Here is a 14,411-nt window from a genome sequence, read left to right as displayed (position 1 = left end):
TGGAAATCCGCTTTAACATTCATAAAGATCACAGCTTTTGAAAATTGTATTTTTGCAAGGAAAACAAAATGTGGTAAAGTAAGAACAACTAAAGCTGAATTCCAAGAAATGTGCAGGCACACTATAAGTTAAGTCCAATTAAATGAATGTCCCCTCTGGGACTTCTCGCTATTACGTATATGTGACCGGTCTATTGCACTTCCGAAGGACACACTGTGGCTGTGAAAGGAGAGCAGCACACACAGCAGCAGCTGTGCTCGACCCTCCCCATTGCTGTCCTTTTACAGAAGCATTCGTATTTTTTGAATGGATGCAAAGGCTTCTGTGAATAGGCAGTAAGGAGGAGAGGGATAGCATAGCAATTCCAGCAACTCTGCCCTTGAAGGAACTGAGATCACAGTGAGCAGCATCAGGGCTCTGAAAGTTATCTTCCTGCAGCACAATAAACCTGTCCGGTGTTAATAATGATAATAAGTCTACAAGGGGGCAGGCACCTCGTTAAACTTCACTCAGTAATGCCTGCAGTTTTTACGAAGTAGCTGAATTCCTAGAATTTAGCTTTAAAATAATAATTTTTCTCGTAATGATGACCTTTTGTAAATTGCCCATTGTTTTAGTGATTTTGCCTGCGTTAGTATAAATTTAATACAGTAATAATAATACTTTGCCTAAATAATGTCACCATCACCATTCTAGACACTTCTGGTATAAAGCAAAGTACCCTGCAAGGGGGTTAATAAATATATTTAAAGTTGTCAGGAAGGAAAAATGGGACCTGTCATTAAATTATTTTTTTTAAAGGCTCATGCTGTATTGACAGCAGTGGATTAGTGATTTTACTTCAGTAGCTGAAAGCAATATAGCCTTTTAAGAAGTTTAAAACGAAGATACATGAAGCTGCTGCACAGCATCATTCTTTTACATACACTATATGCCAGGGGTGCCCAGTGTGAATGGTAAATAGAAGCTGTGATGAAATTAAATGGCATGTAAACTCAAAAACAAAAATGTAATGTATTGCAGCTTACCAATCCTTAGATTTTTTGTTTTCCCCTGGTGATTTAGCCAGTAACACATTCTAATTCTCTATCTTCAGGTGGCTACACTAACTCTTTCACTCTAGCTATGGAAAAGCAGTATAACTACCCTTAGACAGCAGCATGGTCGACCTGTAGAGAGGATATTGTTTGGCGGTCTCCAAACTGTGACCCGGGACCAGATGCAGCCTTTTGCTTGCTTTTTTTTCTAGCCATTTGGGCATTATTCTGCCCACTGTCGGCAGCAGTGGTGCATAGTTCCTGCCATTGACACCAATGATGGGGCACTATTCAACCCATTGACATCAATGATGGGGTACTATTCCTCCCATTTACACCAATCTTAGGGTATTGTTTACTCCCTCTAACGTCAGGACATTTAGACCCTCTTAAAGTTTGAAGGATCGTAAACAGGCCCCTTGTTTTGAAAGTTTGGAGACCCATGGACTAGTAGATTTAGATGGACTTTACATAAGTGACTAACAAAATCCAGCTAACATTTTTTAAGCAGTTAAATAGTCATTTTTTAATCCTACATTGAAGGACACAGTCTCTCTTCTTTATTCTTGACCAAACAGGGTTTTATAGTCCTACCTACAGAAGTAGGACACTAAGCAGCTACGCTGCAAAAAAAAATTGGTACCTCCTATGAGCAGCCCTCTCTAGGTATAAAACCCTCTTTGTTAAAGGGCACGCCAGTTATTCTGTCTAATGTTCAGGAGCAAGGACTTGTTTCCCTGCTTTTTTTTTCTGGAGATCTATCAACAGCCGAGCTGGGTGATAGGCTGGATTACCTAGATCCAGTAGCCACACCAGTCTGATCAACCAGTGCACACAGGTTCCCTCTTGGTTCAGATGCAAGGTAAGTACTGACACCCTCATTCTCTGACATTTCTGAGCCTAATTCGGGCTCCACTGCCGTGGGTTTATTTTTTGCGGATCCTGATGATGTATCCCCCTGATGCCTCAGATGAGGACAGGTCCCCTGTTTCTGTAGTGGCACAATAGCCAGTGTTGCCCCTCTCTGATTCTGTGCAAGAAATGCTTAAAATTGAGGATGCTAGGGTGTCTGATGTGGTGCTGGTCCCCCTTCAGTACGTACAAGATAGCTAGGTCCGCTAAGGTTTTTTTTTTATCTTGCCTATTTTTACAAATTTGTTTACAAGGTCTGGGATTCTTACCCCTTTAAGGAGGCCTACCTGTGACGAATCCCCCCATTTCTAGTCTCATCAATGCCACTGTAATCCCAGGAGAGGAATCTCCTCTCCTCTACGGATCCTATTGCCTGCAGGGCAAAGTCAGTGGCAGATTCTATGTTCATCATCACTGGGTCAGCACTATGGCCTGTGTTGGCCATGACCCTGGTTTCCCAGACACTAACCGAATGGGCCATGGTTCTGCATTAAGCCTTACCTTCTAGTCAGGTACCCCAGGCATATGTGGAACTTGCAGACCATTTTGGCGAGGGCGCCTTGGCGGGTCTATTGACTCAAGTGTTATTCTGTTAACCAGACTTCTAAAAGGGCCCTGGTGGACCCATCCTTACAGGGCAAACATCTGTTTGGGGCTACATTATCAAGAACTAGTGATGACTAAGCACTGAAGCTACAGTGCGAAACATTGGCTTTTGTTCCAATTTTTTTGCTGTGGCATGTTTATTTTGTGATCGATTTTAATTAAAAGAATATTTTTGGAGTGCGGCTGTCCAAGTTTCCTTCGTATTTTTGCATCAAGAACCATACTGGTGGCAGGAGTCCCTTCCTTCCTCAGGCCAAAAAGGGAAAGGAACTGCGTTGGCAGTCTGGGTCTGCCTTTACAGAGCATAAGTGAATTTTTTATTCCTCTGGTTCCTCAGGCAAGGGCTCCAAACCCTTCTAGACTCCCATGGGTCGTGCCAAGTGTTCCTGATCCCCCAGATGTGGGGGGTTGCCTTTCTCAGTTTTCGGGTCCATGAACCACCCTCATTCTTTACAAGTAGTTCAGCAAAATCATTGTCTCTGGTTACAAAGTAGAATTTCATTCCTTTCCCCCAGACATATTTTGTCCCTTCATTCTTCACTCTCGCCAGCACACCTACAGGCCCTGCTCCTTCGAGGGATAATAGTCCCAATGCATGAGTCAGTGCAGTTCTGGGGATTTTACTACAATCTTTTTACAGTTCCCAAGGAGGAGGGTTTCACTTGATTCTGGACCTCAAAACCTTGAATGCCTTCCTGGAGGTTAAAAAGTTCAAAATGGAATCTGTTAGATCACTGGTAGTAAAAAAAAAGGGGGGGGAGAATGGGGATAGGGATGACGCAAGGTGACCATGAGTAACTCAATAAAAAGTATTGTGCCCCGTTGGGGGATGAGCCCACATGGGTTCTGTTGCTGTAACCAAACTGAATATCACAAAAATGGGGGATGGGGGAGAAGGAGGATGGCCAAGAACAGGCCAAAGAGGTTACTGTGAGCAACAGGAAGTAATTGGTCAGGAAATAGTCAAAGTATAAATATACAAAATGTATTATGTTAGTAAAGAAAGTACTGGACATATATAAATATAATAAAGTACGGTGAGCAAGTATCTATCTAGAGGGAGATAGACAATTGAGTGCAATAATCAATTGAGCATTGAAAAAAACATACAACATGACTGGCAGGACAAACAGTGATAGACAAACAAAAACTGACGGCACAGGTCCGGACGTAGGTGTATTCAGCACCGACAAATAAGCATAAGGTTAATAATAGCAATGCATGATAGGCAGGGGAAGAGAAGGAAAAACCATATCTAAATTAGTGAAGTGACCCCTGCATGGGACCTAATATATGCTATTGATGAAGGGCTGAATACATGGGTGTGGGAAGGTGTGGGAAGGAAGGAGGAGGGGAATGTCAGGAGGCTAAATTGTTGCAGCTGTGTCTTGATTGCAGATCGTGTTATCAATGGAATATTTGGGCAATGAAGAAAGTTATATTTTGATGATGATTCAGCTGGACAATGTTAATTCATACTCTCCTGAGAAGGATTAGAGGAGGTGACAGTACCTCTTGTAATTATAGAGTCCCGGGTGGGGCTTAAAAAGTAGGGAATCAGTAATTGACACAGCGACCAGGATCATGTATAAGTAAAGCACTCAGTGGAAGACAAGGAGCAGCAAGAGCAATAGACATGAAGCAGCCGTGGTTAGTGTAGCATGTTAGATGCATGTGATAATTAAATATTAATCATTTAGTAGATTTCAACATGTCTGGTGGTGTTTGTTGACAAGAAGTCTGCCCACTAATGGTATATATCTCTCAAACACTATTATAAGCAGACAGTGATTTGTTGATCAGTCTGGTACATTACCACCTCCTTGCTGCAGTTTGTTCTCCTGTCATCCAAGTGCTGATGATTGTAAGTAGATCCGTGTGATTGGCTGGTCAGTAGCCAGGTTGTCTTGAGGACCTCCAAAATGGGGGGGGGGGCTGGGTGCCGGTTTAACGAATCCGTGTGCTGGATTCGATCCGCGCCATGCGCGATTGCCACGGCGGCTTGTTCCCCGATCAGTCCGATCCTCAGAGCCCCGCTCGGGACTGGACAATTCCTCCGTGTTCCTCTCCGTCACGCTCGCACAGGAGACGTCACGTGACGCGGCCGGGTGATGACGTCAACGCGTTTCGCTGGGCTAATAGCGTAGCTTCATCTCGGACGTTAACCTGCCCCCAGGTGGTCGTGCGTATATATGCACGTTGGGCGACCAGTAATTAGCATCACAGGGAAAGCAGCTGGTTGTCAAGTTCGGGAGTACATTGAGTCCTGTAATTAGGATAGAGTAAATATTCTATGTTGTGGGTTCTTTGCTCGTCTCTCTATAGTATTTTTGGAAAATTATGATGGGTCTATTTTAGGCAGCGTAGAGACCAGGGGACCAGATGAAAAAAATGAAAAAATGATGATGATTTTTTATATAAAAGTTTTTGAAATTTCATTACTAGTTATAAGTGTCACTATTTTTATGACACAAGGAACAGGTAGCCTCTTTCAGCCAGGGAAATTTCCTGGCCTCTATAGACGTCAACGGTGATTACCATCAAATTCCCATCTGCGAGGGACATTAGCGTTTTCTTTGCTTTGTGATAGGGGATGTGCTTTATCAGTTTGTGGCACCCCCCTTTGGTCTGGCCTCTGCTCCCTGGGCATTTACAAAGGTCTTGGCCCCTGACCTTGCTTTACTTGGGCAATGAAGGATTGCTGTATCGGTTACCTGGATGTTTTGCTCCTACATACGGTGACTTGCTCGGCCCTGACAAACAGTTTTGAGGTCACCATGTGCTTCCTTCAGGGTTTTAGTTGAATCTTGAACTTCAGAATGTCTGTATTGACTCCGTTCAGGCACTTGGGGCCAGATTCACGTAGAATCGTGGCGGCGTAACTTATCCTAGATAAGTTACACCGCTGCTATTTTTCATCGCAAGTGCCTGATTCACCAAGCACTTTCGATGAAAACTACGCCTGCGGCCTCCGGCGTAAGGCGGGCCAATTTAAATGGGCGTGTGCCATTTAAATTAGGCGCGCTCCCGCGCCGGACCTACCGCGCATCCTCCGTTTCCGAACTCCCGCCGTGCTTTGCGCGCTGTGACGTCATTTTTTTGAACGGCGATGCGCGTAGCGTACTTCCGTATTCCCAGACGGCTTACGCAAACGACGTTGATTTTTAAATTTCGACGCGGGAATGACGGCCATACTTTACACAGCAATACGCTTGCTGACTAAAGTTAAGGCACCAAAAAAAAAGTGTAACTTTGCGACGGGAAACTTGACTAGCGGCGACGTAGCGAACGCGAAAAACCGCTGTGGATCCGCCGTAACTCCTAATTTGCATACCCGACGCTGGTTTACGACGCAAACTCCCCCCAGCGGCGGCCGCGGTACTGCATCCTAAGATCCGACAGTGTAAAACATATATATATATATATATATATATATATATATATATATCTATCCAAATGGAAAATATTAATGTTGCCCAAAGCAACCCTTTTAAAATAAGATTATTTTCTTTCCTGTGATTTTACGTTAATCCTGCAATCGGTTACCATAGGCAGCGTTTTTGCTTTCCTTTATCCCCATTTAGTTTTGAAGAAATTTTATTAAATTTCATAGAATACTAAAGAAAGCAAACTATGTTCCTCGAAAGTAGGATTGTGGCCCCTTAAACAGACTAAGCATACAATGGGATAACAAAATTGGTAGCACCCGCAATCCAAACACCTCTCACATGGGTAAAAGGATAGTTTAAGATATTAATGTAGGCAATCATGCATCACCAAATTTTTTTTTAAGAAGAATGTGGACTGGCAAAGTGTTTCCAATACTCCTAATACTGTCAGTAGACAGCATACCATCAGAGAAAAATGGACTTAGGAAGAGCAAACACTTTAGGTCAGTGCTAAATCCCCTTTTTTGAGCTGACATAGTGAGGTGGTCACTATGTTGCCTTCAAAAAAGAAACCCTACATGACCCCTTAATGTTGAGTGTCCTGACTTTTCATATTTAATGCTGTTTTTGCGAGAAACTAGTGAACAGGGCATTTCTGGAGTGCTGATTATATTTAGTCTTCTAAACAGGTTTTGCACTGCTCCATCTGTTGTGATCTTTATAAGCACCCACTGGCTAAATTGGTCAAGCGCTGTAAGAGATGTAGGTCTAACATAAACTGTACCACACTTGAAAACATTACTTACAGATGAAAATATATATTTTTACTCTGAAGAAAGAAATATATATATTTTTTTTATGGCAGTGAAGGCCTGAAGTTAATTAAATCTCATCTAGAAAATGTGAATTCATCACTTTGTATGCTAGATTTGCAATGCAATTTGCAGATAGTGCAGCTATGAGTTTAGATCTTTGATTTGTTAAGACACCATATTAATTTGTTTGACACTGTGTTCATGTGCTTGAAGCAGTAAACTGTCGTCTTTACCATCCTGTAAATGTAGGTCACAACATTTGTCTGTTCTGTCAAGTGGAAATTAAAAAAGGATGCATTATGTTTATAAAGTCTAATTAGCAGTTGATAAACATTAGGATTTTATAACTTTAGACAAAGTTATAGGTTTACAAAATTATTTTTCCTTTTAAAATCCATTAGTTTCTTCTTCAACTCTGAATTTACTAAATATTTCTCTGTTTCTCCAGAAAGGGAGATACATCTAGTCTTTAATGTGCAGGCATTTACAGTATCTCTAATGCTTGCAAAACATGTAACAAACAGTCAATTGGTCGCTTATGTTGTTGTTTAAAATTATCTGAAACTTTAAAACAGTTTTTAAACAAAACTAAGAAAAGTATTGGTTAGGATGAATTGGATTAGATTTTCCACCAGATTTTCCACCAGAGTCGGACCAGTTTCAGCGGATAGATCCGGTCGTGTGTACGGGGCCTAAAAGCAGACTTCATCCTCTCTTGAGCAGAACTTCACATTTCGGCCCTGTCAACTGTTCAGATTCTGTGTGGAAATTTAGTAGATGGGCTTTCTCAGTTGTCAGCACCTGGATCTTTGGGAATGGCCCTTCATCTTGAGGTCTTTCAAGCCCTTTGCCACCAGTGAAACAAAGGGATGTAGATCTCCTGGTGTTGTCAACAGCAAAGTGAACAGGTTTGTTGCCAGGTCCAGGGACCCTTTGGCATTTGCAGTGGACATTTTGGACACCAAATTGGCCCAGGAGGGATCTCTTAATTAGACCCCTGGCAAATGCTTCATGGGCACTTCTTGATCACCTGGACCTGCAGTCCCAAGTGTCATTGTTCCACGCTGCTTCTCATTCACTGGCTTTAATTGCATGGCTGTTGAAGCCACAATTATGAATAACAGGAGCCTCTCTTTCTGTCATCCCTACCTTTTTAAAGGCTAGGAAGTTGACGTTTGGCAAAATCTACCATCACACCTGAAAGTTCTACATTGATATGAGGTGAGATGTCCTCCTAGAAAGTACTTGGTGGCACGTATTCTGTAATTTTTCCAGTATGGTTTGCATCAAACATCTAGCCTTCGGTGCCATCAAGTGACACATCTAGGCCTCAGTGTTACTCTATGTTACACTGTGTAAGTGCTGTTTGTAGGAAAAGAACACCCCTCTCTACATAAGCAGGGGAATGAAGGAATTTGCAGAGCTGCAGTCTTAATAGACAAGCTCCCTGCTAATCTCCCACTAAGCTCCCTCCCCGACCACAAATTTTCAGCAGCTGTTATCTCATGTGTTGGAAAACGTAACAGAAATGACAAAGGAACAAAGCCCCAAAGAGAAATGGCGCTTGGAGAGGGATAAGTAAACACTACAGATATATGTGCTTGGGTCAAATTTCATGAATGGGGTTTACAACCACTTTAAGTCCTGCTTAGACAAATTGTCAAAGTTTCTAGTCTAAAGCCTGTTTTTTTACCTCCATTTCCAGTCAAGGCACATTCTACCAGATCTGTGCTTTATGGGCGTTTTAGCACCAATCATCTGTTTCCCAGATTGCAAGGCTGCCACCCAGGCCACGATTTTAACTGGTGGGTGTTCAAACCTCTTCTTACAGCAGCTTTGGGTGTAGGGTCTGACTTCATCAGGGCTTAGACAAATAAATAGCAGGATCTAAACAGACTCACAATAAATTAAGTCTAAATGGGTCTGATTTGGGCTACAATAATAAAATGATGGCTGCTCACAACATTTTATGATTGCAGTCATGTCCTTATATAAGTTCTGTTGAGAGGGGGGTGGGTGGGCTGAGTGATGCGTGTTGTCACTGAAACTCAATGGCTGCTTTCATGTGATCAAATTATGAACAATTAAGATCATCTTGGATTCTTACAACTTTTGTTTTCTTGACTGTTTCTGTGTATGTGTATATATATATATATATATATTATATAGTAGCAGGGCAGTACCTTGCCAGGGTCCAGGTCTAGTGAACAGCCAGCACACTAATTGGCCAACTGTGTGCTGGGCTTTAAGTAATGTTCTGACAAGGCTTCTGCGCTCCACCCTGGCAGACAGGAGGTCTGGCTCAGGAGTCAGGAGGGTCCCGTCTAGGAGATATGTGGGAGCCAGTGCAGCACAAGACTGCTAGTTGTATGCATGCAGTGTGTTGGTGAGAGACCAGTCTGTGGAAGACAGACCAAGCAAGGCCTAAAGGGTAAGGCCAAGGCAGGAGTGTTGCGTGTACAAGCCAGAAAGACTGAATGTTGTTTATTTTGAAGCAAGATTGAAATGCTGAATATGCCTGCAAGAGAAACTAGTGTGTGTTTGCTGAACCTTATTATAAATAATAATGGTCAAGACAAGCCCTTAAATGAAGAAAAGTGAGTGGTGGTGTCCTTAAAAGCTCTACACTTGATGCAAGATCCTAAAATATATATATATATATATATATATATATTTGTCAAAAGTATTGGGACATCTGGCTTTACACAAACATTGGCATCCCAGTGCATTTGTGAGGTCAGGCACTGAGGTAGATGGGAAGGTCTGGCTCGTAGTCTCTGATCAAATTCATTCCAAAGGCGTCTATCAGGTTGAGGTCAGGATTCTGTGCCGACCAGTCAAGTTCCTCCACCCCAAACTCGCTCATTCATGACCTTGCTTTGTGCACTGGTCCAAATAATTTGGTGGAGGGGGGATTATGGTGTGGGATTGTTTATCAGGGGTTGGGTTTTACCCCTTGGTTCCAGTGATGGGAACCCTTAAGGCGTCAGCATACCAAGACATTATGGACAATTTCATGCTCCCAACTTTGTGAGAACAGTTTGGGGATTGCCCCTTCCTGTTCCAACATGACTGCTCACCAGTGCACAAAGCAAGGTCCATAAAGACATGGGTGAATGACTTTAGGGTGGAGGAACTTGACCGGCCTGCACAGAGTCCTGACCTCAACCCGATAGAACACCTTTGGAATGAATTAGGGCTGAGACTATGAGCCAAGCCTTCTTGTCTACATCAGTGCCTGACCTCACAAATGCGCTGGGATGCGCCATTGTTCGTGTGTGTGTAAAGGCAAGTGTCCCAATACTTTTGACAATATAGTGTGTATGTGTGTGTGTGTGTGTGTATATATATATATATATATATATATATATATATATATATATATATATATATGTATGATCTTGCATCAAGTGTAGAGCTTTTTAGGACACCACCACTCACTTTTCTTCCTTTAAGGGCTTGTCTTTCCCATTAATATTTAAAGAAAGTACAGCAAACGCACATGAGTTTCCCTCGCAGGCGCAATCATCATCTCAATCTTGCTTCAAAATAAACAACGTTTTAGCCTTTCTTGACTGGCCTGCCAAGTCCTGACCTCATCCTGATACACCTTTGTGATGAATTAGCATCATTGTTAGAGGGACAGTATTGTTATAATGACTAGCAGATTTAGATACACTAAGAAATTAAAGCCAAACTCCAGCTACCACTTTATAAGCAGTTACAGCAAATGTTTTTTTTTTTTTCCCCTTTTGGGATAAAGGTTTTACATAAATAAAAGCTGAACATTGCAAGCGCCCCTGTCAGTGTTCGATGGTTTGTCTTATCCCTGTTACTTCTGTTGAAAAATAACAGCCTTATTGACTGGATCACCAGGTGAAAATAAAGGACAGAAAGCCCAAAAAAGAAATACAACAACCACATCGAAGAATTGGTAAAATGCAATATAATGAGTGTTTGCTTAGGGGCTTAATACAGCTTTAAGAAGAACACCTTGAGTATTTTAAGGACTACGCATGGAAAGTTTCTTTTTTGTCTGGAGTTTCACTTTATGTTGCAACTTGCATTGCCCACATTTTATTGGGTTGTAATTAAAACTTATAATCAGAGTGTGAAAATGAACAGCTATGTAATTAGTTCCTCTCTGTTCTCCAGTACCCGTTCTATTACTAAAGCAGCACAATACCAGCCTTATCTGTGCTGTTCAGTCTTGTTGTATTGTTTCCTTAACCTCTGCCAGCCGTGTTTGAAAAACCTTAGGTTCAGTATTCATAAATCTCATGCTCTTGTTAGAGTATCAGACTTTGACAAACTGCATTTGGAGAGTGCTGCATTGTGCAAACAGATCTTCGCATTTATTGTCTTGTAAAACATTTCCTCTTGGCTTCTAAGAAATCTGCAGGCATTGAAAGGTATGTCTAACTTTAGCATTCAAATAATCTATCTTAAAGTGCAGCTGCATTCTAACATAGCATTAAGAGTGACTACATTTAAAGAAAAACAACACCGGCCACTTTCACCTGCTATGGAGGATAGTTTTGTGTTTCCATGTTTTAAAGTGTAAAGGTAAAACATTTTGCGTCCAGCCTTCCCTTATACTTACCTGAGCCATACTTCAATCCAGCATTGTGCCTGAGAGCAGTGGCTCTCTCCTCACTGGACATAGAGGCAGCAGCAGGAACCTTTGACTCCTGATGCTGTCAATCTCAAGAAAGCAGTACTAGTGAAAATGAGGTTAAAGGAGTTGTAAAGGTAAAAAATTGTTGTGCTCGCCCCCTCCCTTGAGTATAGCAGGCTGATGGCGCTGGTTTACGTACACATCACTAGCTCGGACCGGCAACAGAATGGACCGACACCATCACGGACCATGGTGATGTCACAAATGAGCCATGCTTAACATTTTTCGTTGGACTGATATGTGCCAGCAGAAATATCAACATTCACAATAACACTAAGGCCGCGTACACACGGTCGGTCCATCCAATGAGAACGGTTAACCGATGAAGCGGACTGATGGTCTGATGTGCCTACAAACCATTAGTTAAAAAAATGATCGAGTCCAACGCGGTGACGTAAAACACAACGACGTGCTGAGAAAAATTAAGTTCCATGCTTCTAAGCATGCGTTGACTTGATTCTGAGCATGCGCGGGTTTTTAACCGATGCTTTTGCATACTAACCGTGGGTTTTGACCTATCGGTTAGGCGTCCATCGGTTCAATTTTAAAGCAAGTTTTAACATTTTTGACCGAAGGATAACTGACCGATGGGGCCCACACACGATCGGTTTGGACCAATGAAACGGTCCTTCAGTCCGTTTCCATCTGTTTTGACCGACCGTGTACGCGGCCTAAGGGCCCTTTCACACTGACGGATCCCATGAGGATCCATTCCTTTAACACCCGCTTGCTCAGCTGGGATCGCTCTGTTGAACCGCCCTGTCAGCTCTCCGCTCTCCTCTATGTGGGGATGGGATGAACACGGACCGCCTGTCCGTGTTCCCCCTGATCCGATCCGCAAATAGAATTTTCCTCCATCTGCAGAATCGGATCATAGCGGGGACCAATGAGATCGGGTGTCAGCAGATGTTCATCCGCTGACATCCGCTATCCCAAAGGCATACATGTATGTCCGTATTTCATTTGAAAACAAATGGATGAAACACGGACATACGGTTCGCACGTGTGAAAAGGCCCTTATGCCTTTTAATAAATGTCTGTAATATACACTGTCGCCGCAGACAAGAATATTCCAGAGATTTATGGTACGGTTATGCTCTTAAAAAAGGAATTCTTTAAAGTAGAGGTTCACCCAACTCAATTTTTAACATTAGATTGGGCCTAATTACGGGAAGCAGAATCGGGTGTTTTGTTTAAAATCAATGCAGTACTTACCGTTTTAGAGATAGATGTTCTCCGTGGCTTCTGGGTATGGGCTGCGGGACTGGGCGTTCCTATTTGATTGACAGCCTTCCGACCGTCGCATACAGCGCGTCACCAGTTTCTGAAAGTAGCCGAACGTCGGTGCGCAGGCGCCGTATAGAGCCGCACCGACGTTCGGCAACTCGTGACGTGCTGTATGCGACCGTCGGAAGGCTGTCAATCAAATAGGAACGCCCAGTCCCGCAGCCCATACCCGGAAGCGGCGGAGAACATCTATCTCTAAAACGGTAAGTACTGCATTGATTTTAAACAAAACACCCGATTCTGCTTCCTGTAGTTAGGCCCAATCTAATGTTAAATCTTTTTTCCGGGTGAACCCCCACTTTAAGTCCTATGTTAGTGCATTAGAGATCATTTAAAAAAAAAAAAGGTACATGGTAAAAATCAAATTCTTACAGAAAAATGGTTTTACAAAAGAAAAAGGACAACAATGCTGCAGAAAATAAAGTTTAAAAATGTAACTACTTAATAAAGGTCATAAACTGATCTGTGACGCTCATAAATCTTGGCTGATGTTCCTTGTTTCATAGTAAAAAGAGATCTCCAGAGTGCTGATCAGTCTGTTTTTTTTTTTGGTCCCTGAGGAGGGTGTGGGCCGATATGACCCAACCAATGAGAAGGTCTGAGGAGTGGGTGATGGGATGTCATTCTTCCCAATCATTCAGCTCTCCCTGTTGGATATGGTTTTCTAAAGATATTAATATTTACGTATACCACATATCTTGATCTGGTAACCCAACATAATATTGTACAGTATGCCATTCCAGAGATGGTAAACATAATATGCCTCAGATAGGCAGGTCACCCAGGAGGTGGAAGACATCTATTCCGTCTCTTGTATATGATGGCCTAGTCATGCGTGATCTTGATCTGTTCAGTATTTTTTTCCACTTTAAAACATATAATCAATAATAATGTTGCTTTGTCATGTCTGACAAATTATGTGTAGATTTTGAAACTGTAAATTGGAAAAGGGGTCTTTTGCAGGTCAAGGAGGATAGCTATCAGCCCTGTTTATGACCATTTATGACACACAGTGTACTCCTGATGGGTTCAATTACCCTGCAATCCATAGCATGACAGAACCTAATGCCCCGTACACACGATCCGAATATCGAATATTCTCATACGACAGAAAAAAAAATTGGAAGTGATGTCATGTGTTGTAATGTATTTGTATTGTATTTTCGGACAACAACTGTGCTGACTAAACGAAAATCGTACGATCTGGCATCGTACGAGGAAATTTTTTGTACTTGTCCAATTGAATAACATCGGATGAACTGTCGTGATCAGCTCTAGAAAGTAGTGTACACACGATCCGAAAATCTTGCGGTTCTGCCTCGGACGATCGTTTTCGTCTGATATATGAATCGTGTGTATGGGCCATTAATGTTTTATGGTTTTGCAATGGGCTAATCCCAGTTCCCAGTGCAAATACCTTTCTAGCTGTTTATTGTTAACAGACATTGAGATGATAAGCAAACCCTGATATACCGTTTCAATCCAAACCTTCTGTTAAGGCATTCGATTAGTCATTTACTAATAGCAGGTCTGGGCTAAGTAGGTTCTATGGCCCTACCGAAAAAAATCTTGCGTTCCTGAGTCATGTTCTGGGAGAGGGGTCACAGGCTATAGGGTAAGCTGACTCTTGTGTCTCCTATTCTACAAAATGTCATGGTTGACTTATGAATTTCAAAACAACATGGTT

The 14,411-nt window shown here is 42.3% G+C and overlaps 1 protein-coding gene across 3 annotated transcripts in view; it reads left to right on the top strand.

Annotated features, from left to right (window-relative positions):
• PC (pyruvate carboxylase) overlaps positions 1-14,411 on the top strand; it is a 671,516-nt gene that overhangs the window by 506,074 nt on the left and 151,031 nt on the right. The window lies entirely within an intron of this gene.

The sequence above is a fragment of the Rana temporaria genome, chromosome 11 (assembly GCF_905171775.1).
Source record: "Rana temporaria chromosome 11, aRanTem1.1, whole genome shotgun sequence".
Lineage (NCBI taxonomy): Eukaryota > Metazoa > Chordata > Amphibia > Anura > Ranidae > Rana > Rana temporaria.
Note: the sequence above shows the minus strand (reverse complement) of the source record. Positions and strands in the feature narration are given on the sequence as shown.